Source organism: Coenobita brevimanus, chromosome 117, assembly GCF_032717465.1.
Source record: "Coenobita brevimanus isolate Jiangsu-jjx chromosome 117, ASM3271746v2, whole genome shotgun sequence".
NCBI classification, from domain to species: Eukaryota; Metazoa; Arthropoda; class Malacostraca; order Decapoda; family Coenobitidae; genus Coenobita; species Coenobita brevimanus.
Window position 1 is genome coordinate 5,877,018 of NC_137070.1, and position 4,379 is coordinate 5,881,396.

The window sequence follows — 4,379 nt, forward strand, 5'->3', positions numbered from 1 at the left end:
CTCCTCAGATTTCGAGTGGAAATGCTTTATCACTCGTAAATAATCAATATCACACCAGGGACACACAGCACGTCTTTCTTCTTCAGAGGCCATAGCGAGGATTTGAATTTTCCATCCACATTGAATAAAAAGCGCGATTTAAAATCATTGGCCAAATTCCATCACGTGACCTAAAGTAGGCATATGAGTGGGTGATACAAACCTACGAGACGCATGCGCTGTCGAAGGGAAGAGAAACAAACGTACTAACGCACGCATTTTTTACCCGGAGTGGCCAAGTGAAGATCCATCCATCCATCCATTGCCAGACGCCATGTATCCCAGACGGGGTGGCCAATGGCTTAGAGTCAATTGTTTTACAGGAAGGGGCACTAATCCTCCACCAACCCCACTTGACACGTAGGGATGCCAACAGCATCTGGTGTTCCCAGGCGGTCACCCATCCAAGTACTAACCAGACCCAACGTTGCTTAACTTCGCTGATCGGACGGGAAGCGGTGTACTCAACGTGGTATGGCCGTTGGCCATTTTAAATTAAATTCATTATCTCTGAAATTATCAATTTCAGAATGTAGTAATGGGGGTTCTTTGTGATCCTTAGGGACTATACTATAGTTAATGGTGCTAAAATTCCAAAACTGCATATTGTCCACTTGTAAAATCGTCAGATAGGATGAGTGGATGGCTAGCACAGGAATGATAAAGAGGTTAAGTTTTCGGACTGAGTAGGGTCTGTTATTATTATTATTATTATTATTATTATTATTATGTTACATAGCCTATGATTTCATCATCCTTTGTGTAATTTTAACACACAGTATGCTGCATGTTTGATCACGAGCGTGTTCTGCCTCAGTCCCCCCCTTCTACCGTTATAGTAGAGTAAGTCGTCCTTTCTGTTGTTCAGAGCAGGATTGTCAACTCTTTGTCCCCTATGGCTTCATTTGCGCGTCCTTCTTACAAGTTGCATCAAGCTCTGCCGGCCCCTATATAATGAGCTTAGTCTCTGCATCATTGCCACTTAGATCTACTCCTCATTTTGCTCACATCTCTGTCCTCCCCTGTACAGTTATTATTATTGTGAGTGCTCGGAAGTCTCCAACCATCTAGCAGCTGTGTGTAATTTGAGTATAACTGTTGTTGCATTTTTTCTTGTACTGTGTAGCGTGAGGTTAATTCTTGGGCCTAGTAAGGTTTTTGTGATTTATGTAAAGATTCTTGTTGTCAGCAATTATTAATAATAGTTTGTATCTGTAATAATTTATCTTGCATTAACTGAGCATTACCCAGTGTATTTTCATTTTATCAGGGCTGACTTAGATAAATTTACTCATGCTAATTTCGTGTTAATAGAGGCTATTGCAGTTAACCATATATTTAACCTGTTTTTTGCCATTACATTATCCTTATGAGTCCTGAATGTTTTGTTGTTAGTTTGAGCATTAAACTTTAACTTGTAATTTTACCTAACTCTTTGTTTTGAACCTAGAACTTTACGGGACAGTAGTGATTTTTAGTATTCTCACTTAAAGTGTACATTATCTTTCTCTGTTCCGTAACATAAATTTGGCGACCTCATATCAGGATATTCAGGATATTATCATAAGGATATTGCTCGATATTTTGTGACTGTGATTTATTCATGATGTCTACTATTACTACACTTGATGAAGCCAAAGATTTTTTTGTCAAATGTGCAAACAGTGTGTGATGTAGAAAACAGAACAAAGAATGAACTTAAGCTTGTTGCTCAACAATTGGAAATTGCAGTTCACTCTCATCATTCTAAAGATCAAATTGTTGGCATGATTAATCATTCATTCATTCATTCATTGCCAGACGCCATGTATCCCAATCGGGGTGGCCAAGGGCTTAGGGTTAATTGTTTTACAGGGAGGGGCACTAATCCTCCACCAACCCTACTTGACACGTAGGGATGCCAACAGCATCTGGTGTTCCCAGGCGGTCACCCATCCAAGTACTAACCAGACCCAACGTTGCTTAACTTCGCTGATCGGACGGGAAGCGGTGTACTCAGCATGATTAATAAAACCTTGTTTAATGTAACTCCTCCAAATGAGCAAACGCAGATTGAATTAGCTAAGTTACAGCTAGCCCTGCAGGAGGCTCGTATGAAGGAAGCTGAATTTCAAGCACATGCTAAGGAGGCTGAGTCTCAGGCTAAGGAGGCTTGTGTTAAGGAGGCTGAATTTCAAGCAAATGCTAAGAAGGCTGAATCTCAGGCTCGGATTCAGGAGGCACAGGCTCAGGCACAAGTTGAACTTGCCAGGATTCAGGCAGACCATGAGTATCGCATGAAACAATGTGGAACTGGATCATCTAGCTCTGATGATTTTGATGTGGCTAAAAATGTTAAACTTGTCCCTCCTTTTAATGAATCTGATTTAACAAAGTATTTTCAGTTGTTTGAGAGGGTAGCTACAGGTTTTAATTGGCCCAAAAAGTATTGGCCAGTACTCCTTCAAACTGTTCTCACCGGTAAAGCTCAAGTAACTTATGCATCTTTGCCTCAGGATCAATCTGATAATTATGATGTAGTTAAGAGCTTGATTCTTAAGGCCTATGAGCTTGTTCCTGAAGCCTATAGAGTAAAATTTAGGACAACTTATAAGCAAGATAAGCAATCCCATGTTGAGTATGCAAAAATCAAAGAAGATCTGTTAGAGCAGTGGTTAAATTCTAAGAATGTGGATTCTGATTTTGACAAATTTAAGCAGATGATTTTGCTGGAGGACTTCAAAAGGTGTGTTAAAAAAGATGTAAGCCTATATCTTGATGAGAAAAGAATAGATAATTTGTTTGATGCTGCAGTTTTAGCTGATGAATATGTTCTCACTCACAAGAGATATTCTAAAGAAAAAGGGAAAGCTGAGAGTAAGTACGTTGCCTCTACTCAGAGTACAGGTAACAGGAAAGAGAATAAAGATGATGTTTCTCAGGAAGTAAATACCAGCTTCACCTCTAGATTTCAGAAAAGTAAATGTACTTATTGTAGTAAGCTTGGTCATACTACGGAGAAATGTTTCAGGAGACAGCGTGATGTGAACAAAAAGGAGTCTTTAAATATTCAGTCAATTGGTCTAGTGTCCACTCTTGAGAGTTCCCAGAATTCTTTAACTGAGTTAACTGAACCTGCTTTGAGGGGTAACTTAAATTCTCATGATGGAGCTCCTCTTTTGAGCAGTAACGTGGGTGACACTCTCAAGAGTTCATGTGCTAATTTCCTGTCTCATGGTTTTGTCAGTCCTCTGGACAGTAATGACAGGAAATCAGTTAAAATATATCGTGATACAGGTGCTTGCCAATCCCTTATGCTGACCAGTGTTCTAGGCTCTAATGTTAATTCCTCTGATGAAACTGTAATCTTACAAGGCGTAGGGAATAATTACTTCTCTGTCCCTCTGTGCAGAGTGAATTTAGAGTCTGGTTTTGTTAATGGTTCCGTTATGGTTGGGTTGGTTGAGACACTCCCAATGACAGGTGTAACTTTCTTACTTGGAAATGATATTGGTGGAAGTCAAGTGTGTCCAGCTCCTCAGTTGTCTAATGAGCCAGTGGCTGCGACCCAGGATTGTGATGTCCCTGATGTGTTCCCTGCATGTGCTGTCACTAGGGCTAAGTCTAAAGTTACTGGTGATTTAGAGGATAATGATGATGATGATGTTATCCTAGCTGACACTTTTCTTGCTAATTTGGACCACTCACCAGATGAGGCAGTACCCCGTAGTGTTGATAATTTGTCTCGTCAAGAGTTGGTTGAGTTGCAGGTTGCTGACCCTGAGTTGAAAGGTCTAGCTAACTCTGCTTACAGTGAAGAAGAGTCAGCCGGTGCTTCTACTTGTTATTATGTAAAGTCAGGAGTACTTATGAGGAAGTGGAGACCCCCAACAGCATCAGCCGACTGTGAATGGGAGGATGTACATCAAGTTGTCATCCCTCGTGTTTGTAGGCAGGATATCATTAGAGTGGCTCATGATTCCAGTTTGGCAGGACACCTTGGAGTGAGGAAGACTGTGGCACGCATTTTGAAACACTTCTACTGGCCAGGTATCTTCAGGGATGTTTCCTGGTATTGTAAGTCTTGTCACACCTGTCAAGTTGTGGGGAAGTGTAATCAGACCGAAAAGGTTGCACCTCTAGTTCCCATTCCTCCTTTTGAGGCACCTTTCACCCGTGTGTTGGTGGATATTGTAGGCCCTCTTCCTAAGACTTCTTCAGGATTTTCTTATGTGTTGACCCTGATTGATATGGCTACTCGTTATCCTGAAGCCATTCCACTTAGAAATATCTCAGCAAAGAACGTGGTTAAGGAAATGCTAGGGTTCTTCACAAAGTTTGGTCTGCCCAAGGAGGTACAG

The 4,379-nt window shown here is 41.0% G+C and overlaps 1 non-coding gene and 1 pseudogene across 1 annotated transcript; both read right to left on the bottom strand.

The window, feature by feature from the left end:
- Nucleotides 1-406: 406 nt before the first annotated feature.
- On the bottom strand, nt 407-525 carry LOC145389503 (5S ribosomal RNA). The gene has a single exon (XR_013895475.1). It is a non-coding gene; the product is annotated as a 5S ribosomal RNA (ribosomal RNA).
- Nucleotides 526-1,937: 1,412 nt separating this feature from the next.
- Nucleotides 1,938-2,054, bottom strand: LOC145389501 (5S ribosomal RNA; annotated as a pseudogene).
- Between the last annotated feature and the right edge of the window lie 2,325 nt (nt 2,055-4,379).